Source organism: Pleurodeles waltl, chromosome 4_1 (assembly GCF_031143425.1).
Source record: "Pleurodeles waltl isolate 20211129_DDA chromosome 4_1, aPleWal1.hap1.20221129, whole genome shotgun sequence".
Lineage (NCBI taxonomy): Eukaryota > Metazoa > Chordata > Amphibia > Caudata > Salamandridae > Pleurodeles > Pleurodeles waltl.
In genome coordinates, this window is record NC_090442.1 from 229,937,531 (window position 1) to 229,956,414 (window position 18,884).

General features: G+C 42.9%; 1 protein-coding gene across 1 annotated transcript in view; it reads right to left on the reverse strand.

Annotated features, from left to right (window-relative positions):
• The window catches only part of TMTC1 (transmembrane O-mannosyltransferase targeting cadherins 1), a 958,188-nt gene that overhangs the window by 231,757 nt on the left and 707,547 nt on the right, over positions 1 to 18,884 (reverse strand). The window lies entirely within an intron of this gene.

Genomic DNA, 18,884 nt, shown 5'->3' on the forward strand with positions numbered 1-18,884 from the left:
AACAAACAGTCCACGAGCAGCTATTGAATCCGAATATCGACGGATCATAATATCGTGCCCACAATATCGACAAAGTACTGAAAGGTAGGTAAGTGTACATTTTATATACATAACTCCACAATATACGAGCCAGGTTGATATTTACATAGCTTCAAGGCACGTAGATTTGGAGTTAAGATTGTTAAATCCTTAACCCCCCGCCCCCCTTTGCACTTACCCGTTCGATGTTTTGTCCCTCGATATTATGGTCACAAGGTTGTCCAGTCTACACGAAAGTCACTTTAAACCCCCTACAAAATCTTACACACCCTGAAGCTTTCCTACTATTACAGAATAACACCTCTTTTGTTACATATCTCTAGTAAAGCAACATTAAAGCTGTAAACCACACCATACAAAACCTGAACATACAGTACAAGGCCGCACTTCGTCCCCATATCAAAACCACAACTTACCACTCCGGATCACTCCATACCACAGCGCACAATAACTGTCAGGCTGAAGCAGTGCAATGCTTAGACTAGGCAGGCCCCTGAGCTAGAGAGACACTTGGAGTTATATGACGCCTGGCTCGTTAGGACACTTGGACCATGAGGACGCTTGGACAGCGAGGAGACTTGGCTGGAAAGATACTTGGGTCAGTTAAGGCTTTGAGTTGGAGAAACAGAGGAAGAGCTGGGTCTGGGAAATGAAGAAATTGTGACATAGAACACTTGTATGATGATGCAATAAGTGCAGAGAGAGACACAAAAGTTCATTTAAGCACACAGCTCATAAATTTGGGCTAGGTGGAACAAGGAAGGGAAAAAGATGGGCCAGGAAATTAGCAGCCTGTGGCCATGGTATAGAAAGGCTTTGAAAAAAGGTATCAAGGAGCTACATATACATGGAGATTTGTAATGTTGAATTATAACCTTACATGTCACATTGTTACCTGGGGGGAAACGCCCTGAATGCCGACTCCGGAACAACAAAGTTGTGGGCAACAAAAGCAGAACAACGCTTTCGTTAACCACAACTTTGTTGTTTTGTGCCTTAACCACGCATGTGCTGAACAACGCATATGCGTGGTTAAGGCACAAAACAAGGGAGTCGGCTGAGGAGGACGACGCGACGAGTCAGGTAAGTGGGGCGGGGGTGGGGAGGGATTGGGGTTTTAGTTTTAGGGGCGGGGTGGGGGGTCGGGGTATTTTTAGTTAGTGGCGGGGGTTGGGGTTTTAGTTTTAGGGGCGGGGTGGGGGGTCGGGTATTTTTCGGTTTTGGGGCAGGGGTGGGGGTTGAGGTTTTAGTTTTAGGGGAGGGGGCGTCAGGGCGGTTTAGGGGCGGGGTGTCGGGGCGGTTTAGGGGCAGGGGTGGGGTGGTTGGGTATTTTTAGTTTTAGGGGCAGGGGTGGGGGTCGGGGGTTTTAGGGGCAGGGTTGGGGGTCGGGTATTTTTAGTTTTTGGGGCGGGCGGGGGGTTTATTTTTAGGGGCAGGGGTGGGGGGTCAGGGGGATTTAGTTTTATGGGTGGGGGTCGGGGTATTTATAGTTTTAGGGGCAGGGGTGGGGGGTTGGGGTTTTAGCTTTAGGGGAGGGGCGTCGGGCGGTTTAGGTTTAGGGCAGGGGTATTTTTAGTTTTAGGGGTGGGGGTCGGGCGGTTTAGGTTTGGGGGAGGAGTATTTTTAGTTTTAGGGTCGGGGTCGGGTATTTTTAGTATTTGGGGGTGGGGGGTCAGGTGGTTTACGTTTTTAGAGGTGGGGTGGGGGATTGGGGTGGTTTTAGGTTTTAGGGGCGGGGTGAGGGGTTGCAGTAATTTTAGGGGTGGGGGTTGGGGTGGTTTTAGGTTTTAGGGGTGGGTTGGGGTCTCGGGGTAGTTTTAGGGACGGGGGTGTTGGGGTGGTTTTAGGGGTGGGGTTGGGGTAGTTTAGGTTTTAGGGATGGGGTGGGGGTTGGGGTTGTTTTAGGGGTGGGGGTGGTTTTAGGTTTTAGGGGTGGGTTGGGGGGTCAGGTAATTTTAGGGGTGGGTTGGGGGGTCAGGTAATTTTAGGGGCGGGGTGGGGGGTTGGGGGGGTTTAGGTTTTAGGGGCAGGGTGGGGGGCTCGGTTAGTTTTAGGGGCGGGGTGGTTTTAGGGGTGGGGGTTGGGGTACTTTAGGTTTCAGGGATGGGGTGGGGGTTGGGGTTGTTTTAGGTTTTGGGGGTAGGGTGGGGGTTGCGGTAATTTTAGGGACGAGGTTGGGCGTTGGGGTAGTTTTAGGGGCAAGGGTGGGGGGGTTGGCGTGGTTTTAGGGGAGGGGGTGGGGGGGTTGCGGTAATTTTTAGGGGTGGGGTTGGGGGGCCAGGAGGGACACATGCTGGAACTATGCATGCCTATCACCAATGCCTTTACCAGGAATGCCTTTACAACGAAAAATCGTTGTTAAGGCATTCGTGGTAAAGGCATTAGTGGTAACAACGCGGTCGTTGTTCCGACCTCGTTGTTCAGGCATGCATTGTCCAGCATGCGTTGTTCCGACATACATTCTTACCTGGGATCTGACTAATGCGCTGTTGTATACCAACTTAAAATCAAAACAGGAACGGCAGTTCAACGAGATTTATTTCATGAAATACGAAGTGCCCACGTCCTGCAGTCCTGTCTCCATGAGATCCCAAGCACCACTCCCTGAGCAGTGGTTGGAAACCATGGAGACAGATGCGACATTAAACACAAGCAATGTGTGACTATAGTAAAAACTCTATGTACATTGACAGTAACAATGGACAAAGCCCATTACTATGTGAATACAACAGATATATGACATGCGCTTTACTGCAAGAGACAAAGATAGGATGAGATGTCTAGCCAGCCGAATCACTAGGTGTCCACAGACACTTGTTGGTCCATGCATTGAGACATTAGTAAGAAAATATAGTATCTCTGTTAGAATATGTCACTCTTACAGAGGCAAGAACCTCAATTATGTATGTAATTTACCTACTCATTAAAAACAAGAAAAACAGGTAGAGTCAGAGAAGGCAGTCAAATGGCAGCAAAGATTCAGAAAGAGGATTATATATTATCAGAGCCCTGGGGCAGGGAGCCTTATCAAAACAGAGTCCCAAGGAATATGAAGCTAAGGGACAGGCGACCTCTGGGATGACAAGCCACTGGTCCAGATGAGAACACTATGACAGAGAGACATAGATACATGGGAACAGGGAGTCTCTTACTTGGAGCAACACTGGTTCACAAAAATACTAGATACATGATAAGGAACATGAGAAGACTAGAGAGGAGGATGGCAGAGCAGACCAGACTCGAATACAAGTAGCCAGGAAGTAGATAGACAGTGCAACATCGCACTAATAGAATCCAGCCCATGAAATGAACTCTAGTGAACACCAGAGCCAATAATACAATATACAATATGATTTAGTTAGGGTTGTGAATGGTACTGATTCTTTTATTATAGACTTTTTTTATAGTGTGGCTTGCGTTGGTAACTTCAGAGTGCTTAAAGGTGTGAGGTAAAATTTGACTGTGGAAGAAGTTAGTGGTCAAACAGACATAGTGAGAAACCATTTCCAATTTTCTTCAGCTGTAATTCTTGATCCTAAAAACTCTCAAATGAAAAGTTTAACAAACTTTACGTGGTTGGGTTTATCTTTTAAGCTCGGGATAAGGGAAGAATCTCAGTCCATGTGCACCATGAGACCTGCCCCCAGTTTCCCTCATTAGAAATATCTCAGGTAAATCAGACTGGCTGACAGAGAGCAAAGATCTGTGGCAGGGATGTAATGAAATGTAGGCTTCTCCAGGTCAATGGGACATTAGCCTCTAACATGTTGTTGAATGGTGCACAGTACCCTGAATTTAATCCTGGTATTTAATGGGTCAGCGGCGGGCTTCAATAGCAGGTTTGATGTTGCCTTTCTGTCTGAGGTTAAGACGCTTTATAGCTGCTTAGATCTTGATTTGTTGGAGCCGTACAATGAGTTTCTTAGAGAGACCAGAGTAAACAATGTTGCAGTAGTTGAGGCCCGCCATGATGAGGCCTCTGTGAGCCCCACCATGACGAGGCCTCAGGTTAGCTCAGTTCAGAGACAGTTGACATGGCTATATCTGCCAGTGCTTTGCAAAATGTAACTGAAATAAGTATGCTGAAATGTATATGCATTCTGGTTTAGCTTGTCCCATCTTTCTTGAAAAGATCATCCATCCACAAGCATTAGGGTAGCTGAGTTACATATACCTACTACCACGTGGAGCATCTAGATAGAATTTGGTATTGTGAAGATGGTAGAAGATTGGTGCTGGAACTGGAAAATCTACTTAAAGTCACACTGCATAGCTCAAGAGTTATCATGGGCAAACATATTAAAATATCGGTTCTTCAATCAGATAAAATAATACCTTAAATTCTCTTGCCACTTTATCATACAGTCATTTATGTTGCCAGAATATTATATTTTTCAAATAGAACTTTTCATTGTTTATAAACATTTACAGTTTAATGGCTAAGGGTATCACAGATGCATCAATTGTTGCTCATATTCAGATACAGTTTCATCATATTAAAGTATTAACGTGAATTAATAATATTATAACCCATAGTCATTAATACAAACCAAACACTCCCTTCCACAACACACACATAAAAAAGATTGGATTGTAAGTTGAGTGATCACAATCCTGCCAGGGTGAACCAAAAAAGTCACAAAATTAACCCTTGCTTAACGCTCTGGTAGCTTGGCACAAAAACAGGGAGGATTAACTTAGAGGCAATGTGTAAATAATTTATGCAGGATGTGCAAAAACAACACAAGACAAATCTAAAACCAATTCAGAAAAACAAAGTAAATTCTAATAAATAAAATGATACCAAAATGATCAAAATCCGAATCAACTGAACTGGAAATACTAATATTTAGTTTTTTTAGTAAAAATAGTGCCAAGAAGCGCTACTCATGGTTTTCTGGTTGCACTAGACCCGGAGAAGTAACATGGTTGAGCCAACTGCAATGGAGCATGGGTCGGATACACTGACCAGATTATAGATGCTGAAGAGTTACTTTTGCAAGTCTGGTGTGAAGAGTTCTGTTCGCATTGGAGGAGGCTGCGCGGAAACGTTAGCGCAAAGAGCAGGTCGAGCGTTGTGGATTTTCACTGCTGTAGAACGAACAGCTAGTCATCACTAGAGCTTAATGTTGGTTGATCATCGCAGATGGTCACTGTTGGCGCAAAGTGCAGATCTCGCATTGCTGGTCATGGTGGATTGTTGCTGTTGGTGTGAAGAGCAGACCGCGCAGGAGCTTCGCTTGGGCGGCCATCACGGGCATTTGAGCTTTGGCATAAACTGCCCATTTACAGTTGGAAAAAGCCAAAACTTCAGGATTTTCTCCTTCATTTTCAAGAGTAGCTCTCACTAATGCCAGCCAAGGGTCCAAGATCTGGAGTGCACCACTTTGGGATCAGGACTCACTCCATCAGGAGCCAGCAGCAGAGCTCAAGCAGTTAAAGGCAGTTAGTGCTGGGCAGCTAGGCCGTTGCAGGGAGGCCTCTGGAAGCTTTTGACCCTGTAGCTCACACAGGAAGTCAGACAACTAACCCTTGTAGTTAGTCTGGGTAACCTGGTTTCAAGGCATGTAGGCCCAATCCCCCTTTTTTCAGACAGCAAGGCAGTCCTCCCAGGAACAGGGCAGTCCTTCTAGCACACGGCAATCCTTTGTCTTAATCTTCCACAGAACCAAAAGTGTTCTGATGAGTGGTTGTGAGGGTCCCATTTTTATATCTGAAGTCAGCCTTTGTGTGTGGGGATTCCCTGACCACCCCCTCCCCCCCTGCCTGGTTTGGGTCAGTTCTTTCTCTTTTCCGGGTTCTGGCTCCAAACTGTCTAGGGTAACAAAAGGCGGGGCAGGTCTGGTGTCAGGTTCCTTTGCGTGTGTTGCAGGCAGAGTCCTTTGAAATGTAATCAGGGCAGAGGGCAGCTCCTTCTAAGCCATCATGTCAGGAAGGCCCTCTCCCCTCATACTTAGGTTTCTTTTGTCTCATTGTCCGGTATCAATACACAAACCCCAACAGCAGAGCTATTCACAGTTATGTGACTCAGGACACTGGCAGAAAAGCACAGTTGGTTTGAATCAGAAAATGCCAACTCTCTAAAAGTGACATGTTCAACATTGTATCTTAAATTCTGACTTCACCACTGAAGAGTATTTCAAGTTACAAATCATTTGAGGATAATCAACATATCTCTGTTAACTCAAAATCTGAAGCTCCCACTCATTAAATGTAATAAGTAACCCAGTGATAGTCTGAGAGGTAGGCCGTACAACAGTGAACAACGACTCTAGGCGTGTTCACTGTCACTGTCAACCTAAACACAAATGGCCTACCTTTTGAATAGCATGCACCCTGTACTCTGAGCGAGGTGAGCCTATCTTAGGGGTAACTTATGCGTTTTAAAAAGGTAGGTTTGGGTCTGCCAAAAGATTTATTTTTTCAGATTGAAATTGTAGTTTGCAACTGCACTACAGGCTGCTTGAGAGGTGTTTTACAGGGCTAGTTTAGTGGGTGGCACAATGGTTGCTGCTGACCAATAGTAGCATTTAATGTGCAGGCCTGGGGCACAAGTAGTACCATTTACTAGGGACTAGTCAGGTGTCGGTCAATATTACCATGTTTTAGGGAGAGAGCACTTTACCACTTTGTTTGGCAGGGAAAGGTGCACTGAGTCCTAAAAGCAAATAAAAACAAGCTCTGCACAAGAAGGCAGAGGAAGGCACATTTTTAAGTGACCCTGCAGAGAGGGCCAGGTTCTTTTTTCAAACTTTAATGTGCCATGATTCTACAACATCTGTCTTAGAAGAAAGCCCGATATCATTGTGCAAGGTTTGTTTATTGTTTATTTCATGGTTAACTATGGTTTTAGTTAAAATTTTAGTAGTGATACACCTCCACTTCTTTTCTTCTCTACCATTATGAATCAATTGTAACACATGTCGAGGCATACCCATCACACCCAGGGAGCCAACTGCAGCGAACAACAACATAATTAAAGGAATACCCTGAGCAATTGCCAGAGGCCGACATTAATTGGAGCATTCTTTCCTTCACCCTGCTCTTTTTATAGTACACAAGTGTGATGGGTATGGTCAGATATGAGGCCCATGCTTGCTGTGCCACAGGACTCAAGCTACACGTATAACCTGAGTCCTCTGGCACACTGGCAAGGCCTAAGTGGGCTGAAACCAGTCTGATGTTACTTATGTTGCCATTAGTAGGGGGCCAGGTCTGCCAACTTGGGTTGGATTGTTTCTGTGTTTTACTTTTCCAAGATGGTTACTAAGCAAAGAGGGCTCTGCCTAGACATACAAAGTATACTAGCTTTGCAGCCATTGGCATGCCCCCTGACCAAACACCTATATAGTTCTGACACTTCCTTCTCCCACTTTCTCAGCAGCGTGAGTAGCCAAGAGAGTGTCAAGATCTGGTCTTCTGGGTGACACTTTCAGAGTCTTTTTGTTCCTAGAAAAGGCTGTTGACTTGAACATGAAGTCTGGGACTGCTCCTGATAATAACCTAGCAAGAATGAAAACATTAGACAACTGAACAAGGAGAAGGAGCAGAACAAGGAATTACAGCAGGCATTGGAAAACGGAGGCTCCAGAGAGAGCAAGCAATGATTCAAGAACACTTGTGAAGCAACTGGACTTCACAATAAAGCTCCTTTTATAGTGGACAAACAAAATGTGACTTAATTCCGAAAAAGGTTCGACTATCTTTGATTGGGGAGAAAAACTGATATTTAGCATAAAACATACATTTATAGAATGTAATGGCAGCTATTCAGGAGTATACAATGCATAATGTTAAGGTGTTGTGACTAAAACAATTTCCAGTTCTTAATCTTTTCCTGGATGCACTGTATGCCAGAAACTGGTATGCAGGAAGCTGCCCCATACTTTTTTGCACGGTTGGGAAACTCTGCACGTGCAGGAGAAAGACAAATGGCACTGGGCAACAGCTTTTTTAACCAAGAGGAAGGTCCTTTGCGACAAGGAGCCATAAGAGGAAACAACCATGGCACGTCTGTGTGCAGTAAGCAGTTAAGGAGCATTTCCTTACACACTGCCTCCTCTTAGGACCTTCAGATTTAAGAGGAATATTTGAGTAAAATTGTCTAAACAGTCGGGGAAATGAACTTGATCTGCTGGTTCCCAAGAACAATAACAAGAGTTATAACCTTCTCAATCAATTAGATACTGTAGTTGTTTTTTAAAATACTGGGACTAACAAATTTAATCAACTTCATATTCTTGTTGATTAGAAACAAGTATAGGAAGAGGTCCCCTTTTAAGAGGATGTCTCTTGCAATGAAAATAAGGTTTTGGATGGGAAACGTGAACGGAATGATGAATCCTCTGAGAAACTGGAAGCTTTAACCGTACTGTGGCAGGGTATATTATTTTAGAGATTACAAAATGATCATGTCTTGGAGAAAACTTAAACCAACAAATAGAGAGTGGTGGATTCATGGAGGACAGTCAAACTTAGTCAACTACCTTGTAAGTAGGAGCTGAACATCTATGTTGATTGTCTGACACCTTTGTTTGTTTTCAGCAATTTGTAAATTAGGAAGTTGTTTTCATCGAACCTCTATTAATTTTACTAAAGAATCATTGACTGCAGGGAAAGAATTCTCAGTTTCTGAGAGATTTGGAAAGGTTTGGGATGGAACCCAGTTAATTAAAAAAAGGGGGTACATCCTGTGGAGGTATAGATCAGATTGTTGTCCTAAGCAAATTCAGCTGCAGGTGAAATGGGTTTCCAATTGTCTTTAGTGGCAGAAATGTAACACCTTAAGAACTCTTCAAGGGTTGTATTAAATCTCTCAATTTGGCCATTTGACTGGGGATAAAAACAGAAGTCAAGGCTGTCTAAATACCTATTTTATGACATAGAGACTTCCAAAACGTAGAGACATATTGAGGGCCCCACTCCAAAATTATGTTAAAGGGCAGTCCATGAAGTCAGAATATATCAGAATAATAAAAATCAGCCAATACAGATGATGTTGGTAATTTGGGAAGAGCAGAGAAATGAGCCCTTTTAGTAAATGAGTCTGTAGTAACCATGATGATGGAGCAATTTCCAGACAGAGACAATTCATCACTAAAGTCCACAGAAATTATTTCTCAAGGTTTGGAAGGAAGTTCAGGGAATAATAATAATAATAATAATCCGTTTTTCTTTGTGTTTCAGATTTGTTTTGAGTACAGACTTCACAGGTCCTGATGAACTTTATGGTAGCCCTTTGAAGTGATGGTCACCAAAATCTTCTTTTGACTAGGTTTTTGGTTACACGTTGGCCTCTATGTCCAGAAATGAATGCATTATGACATAAATGTAATACATAGTTCTTAAATTGTGTTGTGGGAATAAAGAGTCCCCCATGAAAATAAACCATGTGGAGCTCATTGTTATAACAAAAGCCTGGGGGTAATAATTTTCTCCATTGTCATGAGGTTGTTAGATTCTTGATAATGTCAGGACAAAGAGTCAGCTACAAGATTTCAAACCCAGGAATATAATTAAGAAAACAAATCAGATTGTTGTTTATGACATATGCACTTCCAAAATTAGGAGACATATTGAGGGCCCCGATCAGAAATGATTTTTAGGGGCAGTTAATGAAGTCTGAATATGTCAGAATAAACAATGTCAGCCATTACAGATGCTGTTGGTAGCTTTGGAAGAGCAGAGAGATGGGCCCTTTTAGTAAATGGGTCTATAGTAACCATGATGATGGTACAATTTCCAGGCAGAGACAACTCAACAATAAAATCTATAGAAGTTATTTACCAAGTTTTAGAATGAATTTCGGGGGATAATAATAATCCTGCTTTACTTTGTGTTTCAGAATTGTTTTTATGAGGGCCAGATGAAGAGATGGTCACCAAAACTGTGGTCACTAGATATTCAGTTACTCGTTGGCCTCTATGTCCAGAAATTAATGCATCATGACATAACCGCAATATATATTTCTTAGATGTTATGTTATGTATATTGATTTGTATAGTGCACTAATCACTCGAGAGGGTATCCAGGAGCTTAGGCAGGTGTGTAGGTATGTGGCCCCCAAGGTGCTGATATGAAGAGCTAGGTCTTCAGCTTCTTGCGGGGCTCAAGAAGTGAGAAGGATGCCCTGATGTGTTCAGGGAGGTCATTCCATGTCGTGGGTGCAATGTAGGAGAAAGACTAACCTCCACTTTAGCTTTTGCAGACGTGGGGAATGTGTGCAAGATTGTCTTGAGGCAAACGAGTTTCCCTTTAACAAAAAAAACAAAAATAAACCATGTGGAGATCATGGTTGACACAAAGGCCAGGGGGTAATAATCTTCTCCATTGTCTGGATTAATTACTCTAATTATTCTCACCTGGAGGAAGGTTTTTTTTTTTTCTTTTTTTCTTTTTAGAGGAAAGAGATGGGATGTTCTTGTGCTTCATGACTTCATGGCCTGGTTGAATCAAAACCGTTCCCATAGTCTGGTCCAAGGCATCTGTTTCAATAATCAAAGTTCTGGATGTGTCAGGCTTTTACAGGCTGGGAACTTGAACAAACTCATATTTCAGTTTTTTAAAGGCTATGATGGCATCCTGTTATACAGACATCCTTGGCATAGTACTCCCTCAGACCTTTTGCCTTCACCCCTTATTTTTGCTGAATTTGTTTTTGTTGGCATTAGGACGCAGTGTACTTTACCTCTGCTAATCAGTGGTAAAGTGTTTGTGCTGTCTCCCTTAAACACCTAAACATGGTAAAATTTGTAAACACCAAACTGGCACGTGTAATTGACTTATAAGTCCCTAGTAAATGGTACTGCATGTATCTGGGCCTGTAAATTAAATGCTACTAGTGGGCGGCAGCACTCATTGTGCCACCCACTAAAGTAGAACTGTAAAACATGTCTCAGGCCTGCCACAGTGGCACTCTTAAACTGCCTTTTTGACCTGGAAAAATACACTTTTTTGCCAGGCCTAAACCTTCCTTTTTAACACTTCTAAGTCACCTCTATGGTAGACCCTAGCAGCTCCTCTGGCCAAATGCCTGGTATTTAAAAAGTAGGACATGAGTACTTAACATTTACGTGTCTCTACAGTGAAAACCTCATAAAGTTGTTTATTACTGTAGCAACACTATTGTTTCCATAGACTCTAGGTTACCTTATTACACTTAATAAGTGAGAACTTTAGTTTGAGAGCAGATACAGAAATACTTCTTCACACATTTGAGTTGTACTTTAAGATACTCTTTAATGAAAAAGTCAAATTTTATGTTACTATTTTGAAAATGCCACCTTTAGAAAATTGTTCTAAGATGGCTAATGACTGGAGAAGCAAGTCATTCTCCAAGGTCAGGTTCTGAACTTGAAATGTGAGTTTATTTACCGCTGCCTGTAGCCCTTGCACTTTGCCCATTATTGGGGTATCCAGATGTCACAACTTGTCATGAGCCAGTCTTCTGGGTGAAGCTTGCAGAGTCTTCTTTGGTCGAAGAAAAGGCTGTTTACTTCCAGAGGCAGTGCCTGATGCTACATTAAACATGGGTTCTGGGACTGCTCCAGAAAATTACCCAGCAAGAAGGAGGAAAACTGGAGTTAAGAAAAAAACCTTCAGGCTAGTCAGTACAAACAGCGGGAGCAGAATGAGGAATTACAGCAGGTATTGGAGAGACAGAGCAGATTCCACAGAATCCAGTGAGCAAGCAGGGATTCAAGTACAATTGCAATGCAACTGGACTTCACAATAGTGCTCCTTTTATAGTGGAGAAACAGGACATGACCTATTTCCAAAAAAGTTCGGCCATCTTTGTTTGGGAAGAAAAAGTGATATTTAGCATCAACATATATCTATTGAATATAATGCCAGCTAGGGACGAGGACGTCACTTGGAGCTCCCGTCATGCTCCATGACTAGTTGTGTCAGGGATCCAGAAACATCGCCGCAGGGTGATCTGCGACGGAGCGTCCGACCAACGATCCGGTATTCAACGGGGAAATACGCGGTATTGAGAGACCGGATTAAAGCAAGGAAGCATGAAAATGGTGCCCTGCCGTCGATATTCAAACTCCGAGCCACGCCTCGATACTTAGGCTTCGTAGCAGTCGGCACGGCCCGAGCAACAAAACGTCTCGCCAGTTACCCCCCTCTCCCATAGAGGCACTGGTCCAACAGTGCTTCCTGCTTGGGCAGTGGATGGCATGGCATGAAGGCACATGGAGCATCAGGAGCTGAGGTATGGAGGCATTCATTCCAGATGCAGGAAAAAGACAGTGTGGGGAGTGTGGCTTCATCTTCATGCTTTATATGTGCTTTCTTAAAGTGGCAAGTCAACTGATTGTGTGGGGGGGCTAGCATCTAGGTGCTTGGGCTCTCTCACCTTTAAAGCAGCAGGGCCTCAAGATCTCCCAGCTATATATCTGTAAAGAGACTTTCGACCTATGAAGAAGTGCATGGGAAAGAAAGGATTATATATAGATTCCTCTTGGCTGGTTCTCAGGAAGCAGGCGGAACACAGATTTGTACTAGCATCTCCAATATTTTTTCTCTCTCTCTATGAGAGAATAACCAGTGCAGAAAAGGCTACCAGGGGGTGACACGCTTCTTGTGATTCCCCTCTTCAAAGGTTAGAACATTAATTAAACTTAGTAACAGCTCACCCTAAAATCCATAAGCCCATAATGGGTTGAAGCAACCAGTAGGACGACATTAGGCTGCCCTACTGGTGGAAAGGATTGAGGGAAGCCACTGAAGCGGTATGTGTAGCACAGATACGGCTCACTTCTCCCTGTGCCCCTCCACCCCCATGGCTCTTTGCTACTACAGGCCATTTGCTTTGGAAGAGGATGAAGCATCTTGCACGTGATAGATTGACAAAATCTCGACTAGTGGTCAAAACCACCAAATCTCACAAAAAATGCAAATTGCCCTCCACAGCAACCAAAGAACCTGCCATGCTCTCTAATAAGGAGGCCCATTCCGGTGACCTTACAATGGTTCCACAATGTGGGGCAGCACTAGAACAGAAGACGACCATCAATGTCTCTTCGGGTAGCCTAAAACCCCAGAAGTCTATTGAATCGCCATCATTAGAGGCTATAAACAGGTGTCAACAACACAGGTATCAATCTTCTCCAAGGGCGGAACACGAGAAGCTTTTTTTCAGGGGCCAGGCAAGGGAACAAAATAGCAATAATCTCAAATGAAAGTGCTAAATACAAACCAACATATCCCTTGTTTACTGCTGCCAATTCAAAGACTGTGGGAAGTGAGAGGGTTTCCTCCAAAATTGGGTTCCAGTCTCAGGAGTCAACTTCGGGACATCAGGGGCAGCAGGGCCACTTTGTTAACCTTGGCACAACTTTTACAAATGTTTGGAAGGGCCCCAATCAGGCATCTCTTCATGCCACTTCAACTTTAAGGATATTGAAAACGGCTCTCAGCCAGGGTCTTCTTCTTCAGCCCCCGAAGTTGTATCCGCAGGCAAGTTCTCAACCTCCCAGCCTCTACCACAGAGCTTGACTATATCAAGTCTGCCTCTGCAGCCTTCGTCACTGGAAGTAATGCTCATGAGCAGTTGGGTCAAATCAATAATAGTATTCTCCAACTTTCTTCTCGCGTGTCACAGGTGGAGCAATGGGTTTCCGATCAGGAAGACTCTAACAGCAAACACGGCAACAAAATTCTAAAGATGCAGGCAGAATTGGAATAACTCCAGATCAAGCTGGATGAAACAGAAAATAGGTCACAATGCTCCAACTAGAGATTTGTGGATGTACCCAGGCCTTCTGTTAATGAAATGATCTCCGACCTTATCTTCAAGCATATTCTACCGACAAAGCTCCAAACGCTTTTGACTTAATGATCATGCGTGCTCTTCAGGTCTCCTCAACAAGATCTTCCAATGCAAAACGTCTATGCACGATTTTAGTAAACTTTGGTGATTTTAGGACCAAAGAAGAAATTCTACCTCATGCTATTAGGATGAAAAGTTATAAAACAGCTGATAACTTCTTATTTTGAGTTTTTTCATACATGTCTTTTCAGGCTACTTGGTACAGGTGAGAATTTATAGGAATTATTAATTTTTTTAAAAGACAAGGAGCGCCTGCTGGTTTAATTCAAGCAGTCTAAACTTTATGTGCTTTTTAAGGGACAGGTGCATATTTTTCAGTCAGTTGGCCATGCTAGTGACTTTTTGCAGTCAATAAGAAAGAGAGATCTTTGATTCTTGATCTGTTTTGTCTAGGATTTCTAGGACCATTATTCTAGGGTCAGCTTTTCCCCGGCAGGCAAGGTAAGATGTTCTGCCATGATTGATATGATTAATCTGTTCCTGTAGTTGATTTTGATCAATTAGCTCACCCAGGACCATTTGTTGTTATTCTTTTGACACAACCTAGGAGTGCCGTACCTTTACACTCTAGGGGGAGGGTGTTAGGAAGGGTGGGAGGAATGGGGGGGGCTTCAGGGTCTCAAGGGAGGAAGTTCCCTTGGGTAGGTCAGAGCCTATGACTGGTGGGGCTTTACGGGGAGAAGGGGAGGAACACGTTGGAGAGTTGAGTTTGGTGTGCTAGGGCGGGGGAAAATAGCAGGTGAAATATTCAATGATGGTTCTTGGATATTTTATGCTAGTTTACGAGTAGAAGGGGAAGATGATGCAGTACTGACAGGATACACTCTGAATAGTGAAGTCACTGCTGGGGAAGATGATGCAGAACTGAAAGGATATGCTCTGAATAGAGAAGTCACTACTGTCTGTCCGCACGCTACAATTACAATTAGCTAGATAAATGGCAGAAAGGAGCTTAAAGGTTGTTACATGCAATGTAAATGGGGCTAATAATCAGGTGAAACTTCATGTGATATTTAACTGGGTAAGGTTATCACAATCTCAGATAATTCTCTTGCAGGAGACTTATTTAAAACTCCAGGCTAAAATTCCTAAGTTACCCAATTTAATCTCTCAGTCTTTCTTTGCATTAGCCAATGCCACTGTGCGTAGGAGGGGAATATCAGGAACACGCAAATTCCTTAGGGATGTTTATGAGGTGTTTATAGATCCACCCGCAAGATGGCTTATAATTAACACAATAAATAAATCAGCACATGCACTTTGCAAACTTTTACGGTCCTATTGACGATGAAATAAGTTCCCTTCAGGGTTTATATGATGTTTTGATTACACTTCCTAGCTTGCGCATTGTGGAAGGGGATTTTAGTGTTATACCAGATATTAGACTCAATACTTCGCGTACGAACAAGTCACAGAACAAACCTAGAGCATCCTGCTTTTTGGCAAAATGTATAGGCAACTCAGCTTTAGTGGATGCCTGGAGGGTAGATCTTCCCCAGGTGATAGAATTTCCTTGTTTTCCTAAAAGATACAATACGGCCTCTACGAAATATTATATCTTATTCTTGTTTCAATGGGCCAGGGGTGGCTCGCGGATTCTTTCCAATCCTTTTTCCGACCATTCAGTTCCTTTGAGCAACCTATATATGGCGGGGGCTCAGGCTGATCGCCTGCAATGGAGCTTTGACAAGCATCTCTTGACAGATGAAGGGTGGATAGCGATCCTCAAGGCGTTGGTCACTACGTTCTTCCATAACAATCAAGGGTCAGCCTCCACATTTGATATTTGGAATGCCTGTAAGGTGTTCATAAGGGGGGAAGTAATCTCTTACATAGCTCATCTAAGTAAAATAGTTAGGGAGAAAGCTTCCAGCCTTCAGCAGGAGCTTGATCAATCAGCACAGATTTATCAGGCTACTTATGATTCAGGTGCGCCCACAGATTGAAGGAGACCCAGTATAAATTAAGGGATCACTATTCATCCCATGAAATAGTTCATCAGCACACATGCTTCCAGCAACAATATGAAGAGAATGAGCATGTGGGCAGGCTTTTGGCCTGGTTCATAAGGAAAAGGTCCAACAATGCTATTGTTAAGTTAATTTTTGATGAGGCTCAGGGGATTGTAGTCAACCATTCTAAGGGTATCGAGGAGGTCTTCCTGTCCCATTATTCAAGACTCTACACTTCCACACTGGCTGCTAATGTGGGACAGGTAAACCAGTACTTAAGATCGGTTAATTTACTTACCCTAGGAGAGGAATCACCTGCCTCATTAATAGTGCCCATTACGCAATTGGAGGTGAAAGAAGCAATCGTCGCCTCACCTAACAGGAAGGCCTGCGATGAGGGCGGCTTGCCGGCGGAAGTGTATAAATTATTGATAGAACAAAGAGCGGAACTCTTGGTAATTCTCTTCAATGATATACTCTATGGGGCAGAGATACTGGCTTCTTTCACAAGGGCTGTCATTGTCAGCTTTATAAAAAAAAAGGAAAGCCACCCAAGAAACCGGATTCTTATCATCCGATTAGCTTATTAAATCATGCCTACAAGCTCCTGACAAAGATTTTGGCTGCCAGAATCACCCCTGCGGCCTAAGGGGTGATCCATGGTGTTCAGTGTGGGTTTCTTCCAAGTCTACTAATACCAACTTTTTGTCACAGACTATTGTCTACTTCTCCAAAAACAACGTTTGGCAGCAGTCATCATGCTCGACACAGAGGAAGCGTTTGATTTAGTACAGCGGGAGGTGCTGTTCTTGATTTTGAATAGGTTCAACTTTCCCATGAAAATTATGCAGGCAATCCATAATTTGTACGCCCTTTTTATTGAACCCTTGGCAACCGCTCTTCGTCAAGATATTTCCATCCAAGGACCAGTACCTCAAGCACCAAAATTTAAATTGTTTGCCGATTATATGACTCTTTATCTTTTAGCCGAGCCACAGAATATAGAAAGGGCCTTTGAGAAGATCAATGTTTTCACTGATTTGGGAGGGTACAGGGTCAACCACACCAAGTCAGAGGCTCTTTTGTTTAATAGCACTGAATCTGTCCTTCCTTCTGCTATGCAGGCTCATTTTCGGCTCACAAGTCCTATTAGAAATTTGGGTATTTATGTATCCCATCACTTTTCTGATCTTTATCAGCTTAACTACTTGTCCACCCTTAATAAAGCCCAAGGTCTTTGCAGAAATGGCAAACTCTTCCACTAACAGTTATCGAATGGGGGCACTTATTAAAATGTCTTTTACTGTTTATCTTTTCCAATGTAATTATTAAAGTGCCCCATGAGTTTTTTCAAGGAAGTAGATATAATGCTCCGTCAGTTTATCTGGGCAAATGAAAAAAACTCGTACACAGCTTGACACACTTTCCTTAGCAGTAGATGGACAGTTAGTTCTACCCCATTTCAAGAAATATTATAAGGCTGCTTTTTTTAGACTGGGCTATAAGAGCTACCTTATCCTATAAGCAAGACTATCATTTTTATCTGAAGCAAATGTTAGTGGAAAGCAGCATCCAACTCCCACATTTTCTTAACATACCACAATTTCCAAAACGTACTAGGTACACAATTCTTAACATAGTTCAACTTAGAGCTCTGCAATTTTGCGAAAAATATCAAGTCCCTAGTTTTCACCCATCAATTCTGCTCTGTGATTTGGGGATATAAGGTCTTAAGTTGAGCCCTATCAATATTAGAGAGTGGGAACATTTGGGATTTTTCAAATTTTTTATTCGGTGATCTAACTAAAACATTTGTCCAACTTAGAGCGGGTGAAGTTACTATTCCGGATTTTCTTATGTTTTCTTACCTCCAAATTCACCATTTTTTGCAGACAATCGAGACAATAATAGACCTGCTAGCCTCCACAAATGCCCAGGCTTTGTATGAGCAAGGCCAGATGGGCATGGGAAATAGGTATCAGACCTTGTGCCTGCAGTCCTCTGCAAGAATTATACCCTGCTTTTTGGCAAAGGTCAAAACAGCAACAGGGTGCAAGATAGATCCACAGTTGTGGAGGCGTTACAATATTCTATCCCACAAAGTGATAAAGGGTGTAAACTTTTTTAAAAATCTCATTTTTCTCAAAGTGGATGCTTTATTACACTCCAGCCCGAATAAAGAAAGCATTTCCAGTAGCCTCTGGTCAATGCCTGCGCTGTAGGTGCAACCAGGGGGATTGGCTACATCTATGTTTTACATGTCCAGAGTTAGTGGCATATTGGGAGAAAATATTTCAATGTATCGGATCTGAAGTGCATGTTTCCCTTGTTCCAGACTCCTTTGGTGCACCTTTTGGCATTTCTAGCTATACAAGTTTATCCATTCCAAGCAATGTTTTTAATTGCCTCCCTAGTTGCCATATCATTAATATTACAGGCGTGGAAGTCACCACTACCTCCGTCCTACGAGATTTGGGAATGTAAAATGAAAACAGTACACTACAAGGAACAATTGTATGCCCAACGACTAGGTGCAACTTGGAAGTTCAAGGGTTTTTGGGGAGCACGTAGTGATCTAACCCTACAATGAGGGTTATAGCATTATTTACTCTGGGAAATAGTAATGCACTGATATAGCTTGGCTTTATGTGTATTTCATTGAATTTCACCCAACTATGAACCCTGTGCCATTATCTCTCATGAATCACTCTGTATGTTGATTTTAATTTATTTTCCAATATAAGCCTCTGTTTTTTCCCTAATATCAATGACTGGCATTATGGACCTGCAAAAGTTGATTAAGTAAAAATAATTTTAAAAAAATAATATAATGCCAGCTATTTATGAGTGACCAATTAATAATGCTAAGGTGTAGTGGTTCCACCAATTTCCATTTCTTAATAGTTTCCTGCATGCAGCATATGGTAGAAGCAGGCATGCAGGATGCCACCCCATTCTCCTTTCACAGTTAGGAAGCTCGATGTGCAGGAGAAAGAAAATTGTCACTGGCCGAGGACCCCACGGCATCCAAAAGAAGGTGTTTTGCACCATGG